The 15,978-nt window shown below is 40.8% G+C and overlaps 1 protein-coding gene across 6 annotated transcripts in view; it reads right to left on the bottom strand.

Moving 5' to 3' along the window:
• EPC1 (enhancer of polycomb homolog 1) overlaps positions 1-15,978 on the bottom strand; it is a 62,681-nt gene that overhangs the window by 26,458 nt on the left and 20,245 nt on the right. The window lies entirely within an intron of this gene.

Below are 15,978 nucleotides of genomic sequence, written 5' to 3'. Positions count from 1 at the left end.
CTCACTCTCCCAGTAATATACGTAATCAGGTGCAATAGTTAACTCTGGAAACACTAATTTTTAACAAGAAAGCATGTTAAATATCTACTGTTAACTAACCTACTACAGCTTACAGTTCCTGTTCTGCAGTCATTCTCCACTGTGATTGCACAGCTGGTAACTCCTGCCCAAATGCAACAACTCACTCACCTGAACCCGGAGCTTCCCATTTAAACATTCAATGGTTTCCTCAATTTGCCAGAAAGATTTTGAATTCAAATCCTTGTCAGCTTTCTGGCTGCCCCTCATGTTACCTCATTTCAATATGCAGATAGTGTAGCCCCAGACTCTCCTGAACACACCAACAGACATTTGAAGATCTCCTAGGAAATTCAACAAATATTTTTTCTATCTATTTCTAAATATGGTTTTCCAATCAGATACATTTCCACTGTATAACTGTTTCTTTTCACTACATAGCAGAGCAGTATCAAAAAGCTTTTAATGCAACTATCCACTGGGTCCTGTGCCATGCCACAGAAAGAAGTTCAACTGGATTAAATTTGGCTGGTTCTTGAAAACATCTTATTAGCTGTTCATGGAAATTAATACTTTCCAGGTGATTCCTGGGGCCCGAATAATTTATATTACCCATACTCCTCCAGGAACTGCTGTTAGGATAACTTGTTTGTAACTCTCTAGTTTCTACCATTTTAACAGTCTATTGCCTGTTGTGAGGTTTTGGGTCAGATTTTTTAAGGGGTTTTATGGTTTGGGGTGTGTTTTTTGTGTTAAGAAGCGTGGTTGCACTGCCTTTCCCCCTTCTCTGAAACATCACCTGCTCCTGTGAAGTCCTCAAACAGCTGTGAAATTATTTCAGACTGTTTCTTTACATTCCTGGGATGAATTTTAGGTGGGTTAGTCAAGCTTAGAGGCTGTAAGTTGTCACATTAGAAGGAATCTCATTGAAGAGCCACCACCACAAGGTTCAGTCTTGTGCCCCTCACTGCCATTTTCCACAGTGCCAGAGCCTCATGTCAGACAATCTATGATGGCAGCTTAGGGAACTAAATCAAGGAAACACCATCTCTCTTGTTATTTCCCCTGAAAACAATCAACAATTAGTATTCTGACAAACGGGATCCCTGAACTGCCAGGGTGCGTGTGGAAAGCAGTGGGGAAACAGAAAAGGGAATCTCTGGCAACAGTTAGCTATTAAACTGGTTTACTGCTTCACTAAATTAAAAAAGTCTTTTTAAAATGAATACTAAGGACAAAACAACACACTAAGACTCAGGAAATATTTCAACCACCTCAGTATCAAATACAATCAAGAAAGTTTCCTCGTACTACAAATATTTACAGAATATTCTCATCTTATTCTGCACATCGTGGCTAGACAGGTCTCACCTTTTTCCTTTTGTTCAAGATAAACCTGTAAATATTACTTGTTTACATATTATTTGTTCCTATTTATCAGTTTCCACTTTCAGTGTACTATGTTAATGTATCCTTCTTATTGAAACACCATTAAAATAGTTGCATTTGTCTTTCAAAACCTCACTCTGACCCACTTAACACCACAGCAGCTTCGCAGTTTCTTCCCTTTCTTTCCCAACCTGCTTCTCTCGGATCTTTCATACATACCCTGTTTCACAACATGTACTTACTGAAGGAAGTTTATTCTCACTGAAACTGCCTTCCACTTTTACATTCAACTATTTCAACCTATTGGTTAGGCTTATAACCAGAAAACCTTTCATCTCCAGTTGCTTTCTCTGCCTGACACAAAACGCTATCGAATTATAACCTGGAGTTGGTTGTGCTGTGATGCTCATTTGATCCAGTCCTTTTGGAACAATGGCACGGATCCTCAGACTTCATTCCCTCTACACTGTACTAATGACCAGCCAATTTTCTGTTTAAAGCTATACAATGTGTTCACCCAAGAAAACCCTAAAAATCTGCCCACTCTTCCCAGCCCCCAGTTATTCTTCCATCAGGTTGGCTTCCTACACCAGCTCATCCCGTGGCCTGGCAATCCCAGCGTCCAAGGGATGCCGTGTCAGCACCTGGCCCAGAGACAGATCATGTCTTGAGAAAGGAGCAGCTTCATCACGTTTCGCAACACTCAGCCAGAAACAAGAAGTGAGGGACAGGCACTGATGCCTTTTCTCTGGTGACTCGTGACAGGACTTGAGGGAACAGATGGAAGCTGCCTCAGGGAAGGTTTAGGTTGAGTATTAGGAAAAGGCTTTTGGCCCAGAGGGTGACAGGTTACTGCACAGGCTCCCCAGGGAAGTGTTTGTGGCCCCAGGCCTGCCAGAGCTCAAGAAGCATTTGGATCACGCTTTCAGGCACATGGTGTGACTCTCAGGGATGGGCCCGTGTAAGGCCAGGAGTTGGACTCAATGATCCACGTGGGTCCCTGTCAACCCTGCATATTCTGTGGTTCTACGAACTGCCTTTATTCACCACACTTTATTCCCGTCCAGAAAATTATTTGGACAGTTAAAATGCCAACACGTACCAGATTGCACTGCTCATTGTTTAAATAAACAAAAGCTTGCCAAGTACTTTCCTCCTTTAGAACTTTTCCTCTTAACAGGGGGCCTACAGGAGAAGTCCACTGGAAGAGCAACCCTTCTTTCTGAAGAAAGTAGCAAAGCACGGTGTAACCTGAAACATTTCCTAAGCAAAATTATGTATTGATACCACTGGTTATTCTGTTGTCTTCCCTTCTATTTGATTTTAAGATGGCAAGTCTCTCCCTTGCATCCACTCCTACTGTACAGGGTATCACCACACTTGTTTCAAAACACCAAGGAGTGAGAGGACAAACCCAAGCAAGTTGGCAGCAACAAAGGCACATGGGAAAGCAGAACAGAGCAGAGTAACATTTTGTTACAACCTGAAGGAATTGGAACTTGTGGTCAGTTCTGCACCGGAGGGCAGTGGAACCTCCCACAAATGATAATGCAAGGACACAGGTGTAATTCTTCATAACAGGCTCAGTAATTGCATGCTTGCTGCATTTCTAGTACACTACATTAAAAATATGAATTACAGTAATTAGAACACTAAAGAAAGGATACTTTAATTGTGGTTCAACCTGACTACCAGTAATCACTCCTGCCTACAAGCAGAAACAAGCAGCACAGATACTAAAAGCAAGCAGTACTTGCCATTTTGGTAACAGTCGGTAAGTTTTTGGCAACGTGACTCCGGGATTTTAAGTTAGTTGCAGGTCCTCAAAGAAAACTGGCACTTAAGAGAGCACAGAGGTTTCTTTCACAGAGTAGAATCTGCTCTGCAACACACCCAGGAAACCACATGGAAAAGTAAGAACCACAGCACAGGCCATTAAAAGAGCAGGTGACACAACCCTGTCACTGCAGCTGAACAAACCAAAGGCACAAAGTGCTCATTATCATTTTACAAAGATAACTAAAAAAAGTTATTACAATTGCAATGAGTGCATCTTCTCAAGAAATTAAGAATCAACCCACTGCTTTGTAATTTACCTGACTTAGTTCCTCAAATAATTTCTTCAATTATTCCAGAGCTCTTAGAAATAACCATTTAATGCACACTTGCTTATGGGAATCACCCAAACAGCCTGCTATCAAGTCCAGTGTGTAGATCAGAGCAGAAAGCCCCCCAATACTCCAAGCCTACACTAAGCAAGGGAATGATGTCTTTGCTAGGGGAAGCAAAAGGTGGGGGTGGTGGTGGAGGAAGCTACACACAGCAAATGCAAGTTATTTTTTTTTAAACAGTGGTATTTATAAAAAGCACATGGGACTGAGTTCAAGTCTGTGCACATAAGAATCACATCTTTGCCTCTGAAATACAGAAACTATACAAAAGTTCACTACAATTCATTGTGCCATTACTGGAAACTAAGTCAAACCACTGACCATCATCTACAGGTCTCTGCAGAACTGCTCATTTACATCATTATGACTGGGGAAATTCCTCTCACACACATCCCCTGCCTGACAGAGCTGCTTTCCAAGGCTGCCACCTCACAGTTTGAAGGGGACAGCAGTTTCAAGAGGCAGTTGTCAAGAAGCTTTAGGTTTGCAACAGCTACGCTAGAACAGATCACAGCTGACACAATCACAGACATACAACTATAGGAACTCACAGACCTGACTTTTTAAATACATATTCTACCTTCTAGCAGCTTATGATCCAAATCTCCTTTGGAAAAAAAACCCCTTAAACACACACAATGAATCCAACAAAACTGCAGCTCATCTAAAGGCATGAACACATTATAATTAAGATGGAATAAGAAAACATTAGGAACTGGAAAAATCAGAAGTTGTTATTTATGTCATCCAGAGATCGCGAAATGGTACAAGAGCAACCTGATTCCAGGCTGATAAGGTAAAGATTTTTGGTTACTAAATTTACAGGGATGATAAACGTTATCTCTCATATCAGCAACACTTACTGGTAGAAGAACAAAGGAAGGAAACACAGTAAAGTTGTTACAAGACCCTGCTGCAGACCACGACCTTCCAGACTAACTCACTCCGTAACATACAGAAGGGCCTCCTGCAGCACTTCCGTGACTACTGCACGCAAATCACTTCCCAACTCCACCTTTCCTTGGCTCAGTGAACTACAGGACACATATCCTGTCCCTCAGCCATAGGAGGATCTTGGTAGCCTGCAAGATCAGGGAAGGCAGCTCTTGCAAGTCATGGTCAAGTTACACGACAGGAAATTTATCCTGAGATTGAACCCAATACATCTGTGCACAAAGAAGACAGAAAGGAATAAAACAACCAAACTGGCTCATTCTGTTCACCTTCTCCTCAAATTATCAGATTTTAGTCGTCCTTTAACTTACTAATCAAACACAATTTATATCCAAAATTAGGAGAAGCATAGAGAGCAATCTCAGAGAATTACAGGCAAAACAAGGAAGTTTTTTATAGTTGTTTTTTTTTTCTGTTTTTTTGTTAATGCCACTCCTTATTACTCACTTACATAATTCCTTGTCCTTTCCTAGAACCATTTCAGGCATTGGAAATATGTTTCTGTGAGACTCTCTGGGGGTGGTTACCTGCTGTTAGAATAGAAAGGGCTCACCCAGGGACAGGGAAGCTCCAGCAATGCTGAAAGCGAAGACAGAACACAAAGCCAGAACACAGAAGACATCTTAGATCAATGTAAATGTTCAGACACACTTCCTTTGCATTACACTTATCTTTAGGGCAGAAAGTGGCTCTAGTGTCTCCTGAAAGCAAAAATGGTCAGTTGTTCCTCAACAGCAGCTTCAAAGGTTGTTACAGAAACACCTATCAGAGAAATACACCACACTTTTGCTTTTATTGCCTCACATGCACATCCAGTCACAGCTAACTACATCCAAAACAACAACAGCATTGACAAGCTTGTTATGGCATTTGTTTCCAAACAACTGCTGGTGAAAAGTTCCAAACCTGACTGAAGCCACACTGATGAGGGAAACTTGACTCTGCCTTGCACAGCGCAAGTGTCTTCAATGGGTGTTCTGGCACAAGGTGCATCCCTGAGTTATACTGATCCTTAACTGAGACACAGAACCCAACTCCTGAATACCAGCTTACAGATCTAGTCTTTGATAATGGCAAGCCAATAATTTTGTTGGTAAACATAAATGCAGCTTCAACCCTCTCAAACTCAAGTAAATGCGTATCATATAATGTGTTAGCAAGTTAAAATTTGGTCACACAAGATCAAAACAGGACAGAGATGGTGGGTCAACAAAGCAGCATTCCTTGCTCTCCCCCTGAGATGGGTCCTGAGGGAGACAGTACATCACTGCCCACCCCCACCTGGCCCACAGGCAACTGCACCATCCTTCTGTTATGACTATTAGTATATATGGACACAGGGTGAACACCTCGTATCAACTGAGGCTGCCTGAAGAGTCACCCACACCACATGGCTGTACATCTTCCCTTCTGAAGCCACCAACATCTCTCAATGCCCTGAATCATCCTACACAGTAGAGAAAAATGTGTCCCTGTTACAGCAAAGCCTAAAATTGTCCCTTCATATTCCAAACATGGAGGAAAAACTATGGAGGTCACTTCTATTAATCAACTGATGTCAGTCTCATGAGTAGTCAATTAAGAAGGATTCCACTGTAATCACTGTAATAATTAGATCTCTCCTACAAATGCCAACTTAAAATAGCTACACAGGATTAAATAGCAATTGCTCAGTGAAAATGCGATCTATTTTACTTTCAAAAATGTATGGGTTTGTAATTAACAAGTATCAAAAAAATCGTCACTCATTATTAGACATTTTATCTGGAACACTGGTTAGGAATGAGGTCAGTCACACTGTCTTGACTACTCTAGTAGCCAAGTTCCCCACATTCAAAACAGACACTTCTAAGAGCATACAAGGAGTATGTCCTCTCCTTGGAAACAATCCTGCTTCTGTGTTCGTTGACTTCCAGCAGCAAATTATTTACAACTTCCAGGAAATTTTCCCCTGCTAGACTTGGTCAGTGAATGGTGCCAGACAAGGGGAGGACACACATGGCATTTGACTCAGCAATCCAACACTGGTACCAGAGATCATGACACCACCAAGAGAAGTGGAGAGCGATTTGTTATCCTGTTATTAGAAGACTGAAATCAGTTTCATGTTTTAAATTACTGTGCAAAACAGGCAGAGATGAAGAAATGAATGAGGCTGGCTTAAAACATGACAGAGGATCCCAAGGAACCCCAGGAATCAGGAAAACTCTAGTATTTAACATGTACACTAATTATGCAGTACAGTTCATCAACATAATTTACCACCTGTATCTTTCCAGGTACAGGTCCTGTTTAACTACCTAAAAATTTATTTTGCCTGTGAAACTGCCACTGAATAACATGCATTCAGAACCACAGGACTCAGTATAAGTTTGAAATACTCAGTTTTGGAATTATTAAAGAATGAAACTAGGAGTTAAATCATCTCCTCAGTGTTGGTAAGGGCCATGCAGATTGCCCATCCTTTCCTCTGTCATCCCTGTGGGTCCCATGGAACTTCTCAGCCCAGGCTGCCCTGTATCCCATGGAGCGAAGGGGAGTCACTCCTGGGTCACTCCTCTTGCTGTGAGCTGACCAGTTCACAAACAAGGAATGCAAAGACCACGACAAGTTCTACGGAAACACTGGAACTACTCTGTCTCATTACCAACACAGTTACACCAGCTCTGCCTGTCTCATGTTACTTTGCTGCACCAGAGTGAACTGCAAACCTGCCCAAGTGCCCCTTCCTCACCCCAGGCTGCAGTTCCACCCACACTGTCAGCTGTGAGACTGCAATGTGTGGAAACTGTTTTGGTTATCTATAACAAGCAGAATGCAGTCTAATAACTAAGAAATTCCCCCCTAAATAAAAGTTTCTCAACAACATGTTAAGATGCTTTTAATGTATTATGTAAGTACTCCAGGGTATGACCTCCAAAACTTTATAGTCTACAAGAACACAGCTTTTGGGATACAGTCTGCAGCTGAATGAGAACAGCTCTTAGAATTCAACCTTTCCTTATCAGTTTTCAGCTAAAATGTCATTTACAAGAGCCCAAGTAAGTCTATTGCAAAATTGTTTTCCCTTGGTATGTGGAATATGGAAGTAAAACAGCAAAATAAGTTACAGCTGACTCATAATGAAATAGTATCAAGTTCCCAAGTTGAAAGATAAATGCAGTGACACCTTGGTGCTTGCTTAAAACATTACTGTGCATGAACAAAACTTTGTAACTCAAGTAATTTTGGATGGCAAAATCTTACACTTGGATTCCAACATTTTTGTTAGTTACAGGGACTTGATACTGTTAACACTACCCAGCACCCATAAAAACCAGTGTCATCTGACCAGCAAGCCAGAGGGCAGCCCAACTTTGCAGCAAACAAGTTTCCATTCCGTTTCACTGCTCTTCTGAACAATCCTAACATGCAGATGCACACAGGGCTGTGTGTTCCAAGACAGGAGCCTCAACTATTCCAGCTAAAATCACCACAGAGCTCTATACACACCATCATGTGAAATGAAAGGCTGAGTTTTAAATCTACACTTTATAGCAGAATTAAAACAGAGTCAAATCAGTTGGGTGAAAACATTTACATTTCTCTCAAAGTTTTTATATTAACTATGGAAAAACACAAAGTCCATCACTCCTTCCACACCACTTGTCCCTCAGACCAGGTTTTCAACTGATCCTCATTAAACCAACCCTCTCCTTTGCAGGTAAGATGTATCTCACTCCAGATCCATTAATCAACTTGGGCAGCAGTACACCAACAAGAGAGGCAAGACAACAAAAGGAGCAAAGCCATAAAGTACAGTCTGAGCAGCACCTCCATCTCCCAGCATTAGTATACTGAAGGCTCAAAAACATTCCCTTCCACAGGCTACACTGCACAAACGGCAGAGACAGAACTACAGCTTCCCAGATCTACCCATGATCAAAGATTCTGAAGAAAACACAAGTCCAAGAACAGGATTTAGCTGGTTCCAGTTTGCTGTTCTCCCCCCCCCCCCCCCCCAGTATTAAAAACAGATCACGAAAACATTACCAAGAGCTACTACTTTTCCTCTAAGAATTTGCAGTGACCCCAAAATTCAACATTACCTGGAGCTTGACTGTCAGATCTCTGAACACCAAATCGCACAACTAGCCAAGGACTTTAAATAAACAAATGTCCAACCTGACTGTCTGGGCCAGCCTCAATGCCAGGCATTGCTACCAACCAAACTCTTCAGAGAATGCAGAAACATTTCTGGACACCAACTGCAAGAGCAGTGTGCGTTTTGCCAAACATCTCAAAAAGGAGCCCATGGGCATCCCCACCGAGGACAGCAAGAATGCACAAAACCCACAATAACTTCCCCAGCTGTTCTCTCTAAGCCACAGCATATCAGAAACTGGGATCAGAATTCACATTTATTTTAGCCTTTGTGTTTAGTCTGATAATTTCTTTATGAGCTTTTTAGGCCAGTGAGCACTATGCAACTCTAATGTTAAAGAGGCTTGAGAGATATTCAACACATATGCAACTTTATTTTGTTCATTTGGCTTTTCCCCCAACCAAAAATAATAATAAAAAAAGGATAAATCAGGGAGTGAATGGGCTTTCCATCGGGTCTATAAAACACAAAACTAAACCAGCTGCACCTTCCCCTAAGATTACTTAATTTACAACATTCTTAGGTTTAAACTATAAAGTGCAGTATCATTACCTCAAGCAGTCATTCATATTTTAAAAGTAATAGAATTTGGTATTTATACAGAACATTATACAGTATTCAAATTACATGGGAACAGGAAAACATCAAAATCATTAATAAGAAAATCAAGTATCAACATTTGTCTAAGTTCATTCATTCACATGCTGAGGCTCAGCATCTCAGGGCAGACAACCACAAAGAAGTTTGCTGTAACAACCCAGACAGTCTGAGCATCTTTTCAGAAGTCACATGTACATTCCACATAAAAAGCTCATGATAGTTCAGTTAAAAAATCCAAGTGATGAGGTTATCTGTGTATTTTCTGCTACAGATGTCAATCTTTTGTAAATCTACATGTTTAGACACTTTCCTTGGCTTTGAAGGAACATCTGAACACACAAAGATGCTTCTTAGAGCAGAGGCCCATGTTAGGCTGAATAGCTTAGACAAAATACCAACTTACAAGTTTCCTGATCAGTAAAAATATGTTTTGAATGATAAACTGCTGTGAGTCAGACACCAAGTTATTGTTCTTCACAGGTCAGCTATTTATGGTAACTTGGAATCTTCACGTTTATTTAGACTGCCTGTAAATAAATGCAAGACAGACCAGCATTTCAAACTCATGACCTTCTACATGCAACTATGATCAAACCTGGTTTTAAGGCTGGTACAAACACTGAGCAACAAAGACAGTAAACTCATACTGAAGAGGACAGGAAAGAAGGAAGAAAAGAACAGAGGTGAATGGGTAAGGTTTCCCACAAGGACAAGCACTTCCTTAACATTTGTAAGCTCAGGGTATTTTTAAAGTGCCACTGTTCTCTCTCTGTGCATACGGTCAGGGTTAAGAGTTTGATTGGGACAGGACTAGTGACTGTCAGTCCACGGAGAGGCAGCTGAACCCCCAGTGCTGGTCACGACACAGACAGGCTGTTACTGATGCACCCATTGCTACTGATTCCTACCTAATGGGCAACTCCTGGATACAGGGAAATGGAGTCACAGGGTATGGATATCCATGATTTACTGTGCCTACGTAATATATACAAATATAGTCAGTGCAACAGACATTTCAGAGACTGCTTTGGGCCTTTCCCAAATACCAAGTCCAAGAATACAGCCCATCTATCAGCAGAGAAACACATTTACAGGACTCCAGAAAACATCCTCTTGTGACATTCCACCTGTCTCTCTCATCACATAATGCCATGAGAACTACCAGAGGCTGCAAGGTATTTTTTGTACTTGTCATTAATTCATGAAGCCCCCTCTGTGTAAGGACTATGTTAGCTCCACTACCATTAATGAGCATATTTATAAAATTTAGCACATTCTATCTTGAAAAATACCAACCTGACACTGCATAACACTCTTTTAAGAAAATAAAATACAGAGTCTAAAGTATTGTACTTTTATATTACCAACTACAGCTTCAGTTTCATACCACTTACCACACTAAATGGCTTGATCTGGTTTATAGTAACTGCAAGCCAAAGTAAGATGATATTCTCTCAATCCCTGGACATGATGATAATGTTGCCAAAAGCTGGCTGAGGAACTCAAATTCCACCTGTACATGCAGTGCCATCTGCTACAGTGGTGGTCTGACCTCCTCTAAACTCTCAGCAATGAATCTCTAAAATCCTCAGGTAACATCAGTGCATTCATTCACATGTAACCAGTGTGGAAGAGCCGAGTATTGGAACAATATGGAGCTCGCTCCTCCACCAGCACTGAGCCCTCCGACCATCTGATGAGAAACTCCATCACAGCCTAACTGTGCTCACTCACTCTTTCCCTGTTAATGGTGGGAATAAACCACAAAACCAAAACAAACATCCAGCCAGTATAAACATGGCAGAGAGCACTCCACACACACACCGACCACAGTGTAAAACAATCTGGGTAAGACACCCTCTCCAGCAAAATTATTGCTAAATCTTTCCCGTCCCTCTATTAACTTCTGTAAGTGCCTCTCATACAGCATTGTCTTGAACACAGTTCAAGTAAGAGGTCAAACTCCTTTGCTGAGAGACAGGATAATGATATTCATGAGAACATTTAACATCTGAAAATATTCAAACTATTATTTTCCAGGAAATTATACCAGGAAAATTACAATTTAACACAAGACAAAATAAAATTTCAAATACCTCACTCCTTTAATTTTTCAAATTATAACTTAAGCAAACCTCTGGATACAACATTTTAAAATAATCGGGTTACTAAATCATGCACCAGGACCTTTATTAGCGTTTGAAATGAATCACTCATGAAGAGATTGAGGACTCGTTCTACAGGTTTGGTTTTTTATAGGCTCTCATTTACCACTGGAAATATCCATGAATGGTTTTTTTATTGCTTCTGGATGGCTTTGGAACTTCACACCACCCTGCGTATCACAACAGAACTGTTACCTTCTGATGGGACTTGCTCGACAACATACCCATGTCATCAACAGGTAAAAAACTACAGCCAGTAGACTTTGGTTACTTTCCTCAGAAACTCTTGAGGAGCACTTCACACTCTCTCCTCACTAGTACTTACCAAGGTTTTGTCTTTATTTCTAGATATTCTGTAGCCCACACCCCAACCACATAAAGCCCTCAACGACAACATTTCACAAGCACCGTTACCAGCACAAGGTCCCTCTGTAGGGAAGTACAGATGCCACGGAAACCAGGCCAGATGTGAGGGTTTAACTGCAACACACCTCACTGCTCCCTGTTCCAGTCCAAGACAAGACAAATTTGTTTTAGTATTTAGGTACCATTAAGCTCATTTCTAAACATCTTCTCAAGACAAGACACCACCTCAGAGGAAGTAACTTTCAGAGGAAAGCTGAGAGGATGAACATGCAACGTGCTCATCTTACAGTCCTGGTAAAGATTTGCCAGACAGGTGCTTTGTAAATGTGTCTTTCATAGATTCCTTCTTCACACACACTTCTTTCTGACTGAACAAACCTTACACTGCTGACAAAAAAGGGAATGTTTTACTTTGGCTTTGGTAACTCAAGTTCCTTTCCCTCATATACACACCAAGAAAATAAAGTCTTGCCTATTGACTTGAAGTTCTAACTATGAAAAGCATTAATTCCCTAAGAGGGACCATGAGTATTAAACTACTTCAATCCTAGTATTGCAACAGTCTCATTCAGTATTTGTCCTATTTGAGACCAGCACATCTTCATCAGAAAACACAGCAAGTGCACTAATAACTTTAACAAGATAATCAGCAAGAGAAGGGCAAACAAGGTCATCATGTGTGGCAAACACCACATGACATTAAAAAAAAGGCAGTGAGAAACACGTGAGAGTGCAGAAATGCACCCAAAGTATCTGAAAGAGCCAACACTTTTGTATCAGCAACCTGCTCAAGGCTTCCACACAAAACATTCTGCAGGACCCAAACTCAAGCTGGCTCCTATCTGTAGCCTTACTCCTATATTTTCCAATAAACCCACCCTGTTGTCTTCTCTTATACAAGATGTGTCATGTCTAGGTTACTGAATCCTAAATACTCTAAGACATTTCACAATACTGCACAATCCTCTTCCTGAAGTCAGTTCCAGTTTTCTGTCACTTTTCAGAGTTCTTTTTCTTGTCTTTAAGTATCAAAAGGCACACAGGACGTGGCCTGCTGAAATACTAACACAGGAATAGGGGTGCAGAGGAGTAGACTCACACATGCTTAAAAGCTGCATTTCTTAAGCAAAACCACGAAAGCACAGGGCAAATCAGGAATCCAATTTTATTACCAGTGTTTAAAGAAACTTAAGGAGAACAAAACTAGAGAAGTTAGACACGTAACAGAGCTTTGTAAGTCTTCCAGACAGGCTACAATATCTCTAACTGATTTCTATTTACAACTTGGAAGGAACAACCTTGAAGTCTTGAAATTGATATAAAGATATGAACTCAAACGGATATTGGAAAGCAATCCTTTCCAACACCATCTCTAAACTTTCTAATTCAAAAAGCATTAATTTCTTAACTCCTGATTAAACATAAAGGAAACAAATCTTGAAGAGTGGTACTTAAGCCTGAAGAGGATCATTTCCTCCCTCACTCAAAGATACCTCCCTGTGCTTGAACAAAATGACAGATCAGAAAGTTTTCAAACTTTTATTCCATCCTCATTTCATGCAATTCACATTCCCGTACGTGTTTAACCAGAAAGATCGTCCCAGAACAGGGTTAGAACTTGAGAGCACAAAGCTGAATACACAGAAAACACCTGCACTGGTGGAAGGGAGAGCAGAACGTCCTCCCTGATCAGGAGGAGCAGATACAGAGACACAAGAGCAGCAGCAGCACTTCCTGCCTGATGATCATTTGATGTGTTACTGGACACTACAGATGGTTTTTCCTCTTACAACTACAACAAACAAGTAATTATTACATATACCTATGACCTGCAAATTCCAATGTTCTGCTCTGGCAAACTCCCACACACATATAAAACTTGAAAAAATAATGCATTAACTTACAGGTATTCAAAACTCAGACTAAATACTCCTTACAGTTTGATAAATAATTGCAGATACGTTTCTGAGGAATATGATCATATAATCAGGGCACATTCACTGCAACAGCTACAATCAAAGTGATCTACTCAATGAAAACTTTAGCAGATTTAAGGGCACATTTTTCCTACCTGAAACAACTAAAATTTGACTAGAATAAATACTCTTGTCACAAGCTGTCATATTTTCTCTCTCAGAATTCTCTGGCTGAGGATCTCAACTCTTTTTCACAGAGGTGAGCCACTAAGCTCAATACCACACTAAACAATAAAGGTCATTACATGAACTCACAGAAAAACTTTCTTCCAGCTCTGAACTGAGGTGTCTGTGGGCTGTTGCTTTAAGACAAAAGTCCAACAAGCCCCTGTTTCTTTGTTCCCCTCCCGTCATCAAACACAGGTTCTTAGAAATCTGATCTATAAGTTTATTTAAAGTTAAGCAAAAACCCCCCCATTCGGCTGGTCTATAAAATTAATGCCTCCTGCTCTGAGTGAGCAGAAAAGCTGGACAAAGGGGAATGTGGCATAAACAGGAAGCAAAACTCTTCAAGTTCACAGGACTCATGAATCAAAAGAATATGCAAAAGAAAGGTGTCTACTCTCTCCATTTGCTTCAAAATCCTTTAATGTTTCAGTTGTCCCCTTCTAAGAAGAGGACACTAAAGGAGTTCAGCTGCTCTATTTAAAATTTCAGGACTTTTACAACTGGGGAGGGGAACACAGATTCACTTTTGTTAGTAAGCTAAAAACTTAATAGGGAGTTTCCTGACAGTATATAAAAGAAAAAAAAATTATATCCAGACTTGAAACTACTGAGTCAATTACAGTACCTGCTATGATTTTATATTCATGTGATTCTGATAGCCCTTTGAGATTCTAGAATACTTAATATCCATGAATTGTGCATCAGCAACATAGTGGTTACTGTAAGAGTATTTAAGACACCACATACACAGTTGTTCAATTACCAATACAGACTTATGGAAGCAGTCACAGAATGCAGTTTCTTCAGCTGCCAAGAATATAATAAAAGACTGTAGAATCCTTGGTTAAATTTCCCTATGTAAGGTCAGTACCCTGTTCATCCCCTGACTGACCACAACCCCAGCTACACACCTCACACGTTTTAAATTTGCCAGGACTTAGATGGTAACATGTGGGCACCTTCTTGTACATTCCTTACCAGCTTTTGCCCTTGATAAGCTAAAACCAGCTGTTTCAGCAAGGGAACCTGGACATGGTGGCCTTCCAATGCCTTGAGTGCAGATTTGGGAGGCAAAAGGCATTATTTTTCTGTGCAGGTGTCGTTTGAAGAGATCTGTGGCGGCACCGCCCAAGGCAGTTCTGCACAGAGGATCGATCCTTGCGCCCACCCAGCCTGAGAAAATGTAAACTTACCACGTAGTGCTTTGCTGAATCAAAGCACATCCTATTAGAGAATGTGTTTAAAGTGCTCTGAGGCACTGGAATGAACATCAGCTGAGTTCCACCGTGTCTTCTCTACCATTTAGCAAACAGTGACAGGTCATGATGAAGGGGGCAAGGGGGAAATTACATCTAGCACCAAAATTTTTACCAAATAAGCTTTTCTTGAACATCCCCAAAGGCAGGGCAGGGAAGGGAACACAACTATGGATTTAAACAGCTCAAAAGCACAGTGTAAACTATTTCAACGGTTTGCTCAAACATCAGGTAAGAGAGTGTGACAGTACCCACAGATTGTAATTACACACACAGACTTAATTCCACTCCCTGCCAGTTACACCCTGACACCTTTACAAAGGGAAACAGTAAGAACTGAATGAACAGATTGATTCTGTACAATTACAGTTTTGGACTCTGTGTGCTTAATTCTCCTTTCTGTGACCAGCAACACTAAAAATAGAAAGTAAGCTCAAATTTTAAACTCTGAAATCACTCTGGCAGAAATGCAGTAGGACAAGCAAGCAGCCAGCCCAGAGTCAGGGTGAGGGAACGACTCACCACAAACCAGGATCTCAGTCAGAAGGGGTAGTCAAGAGTAATTCAATAAAGCAACAGGACTCCCTCCCCTGCCTCAACACCAAAGACACAGACAAGAGGATTTAAAAAAGTTTACCTGAAGGATAAAAATGCATCTAACCTGTAAAAACTTGAACAAAAATCCAAACTAACATTTGAAGCCTCAGCACACTGTAGTACCATCAGCATTTACATCAGAATAACAAAGTCACTCAAAAAAAAAATCAAATA

This window comes from Pithys albifrons, chromosome 7 (assembly GCF_047495875.1).
Source record: "Pithys albifrons albifrons isolate INPA30051 chromosome 7, PitAlb_v1, whole genome shotgun sequence".
NCBI lineage: Eukaryota > Metazoa > Chordata > Aves > Passeriformes > Thamnophilidae > Pithys > Pithys albifrons.
The sequence above is the reverse complement of the archived record's forward strand: the minus strand, read 5'-3'. Positions and strand labels throughout refer to the sequence as shown.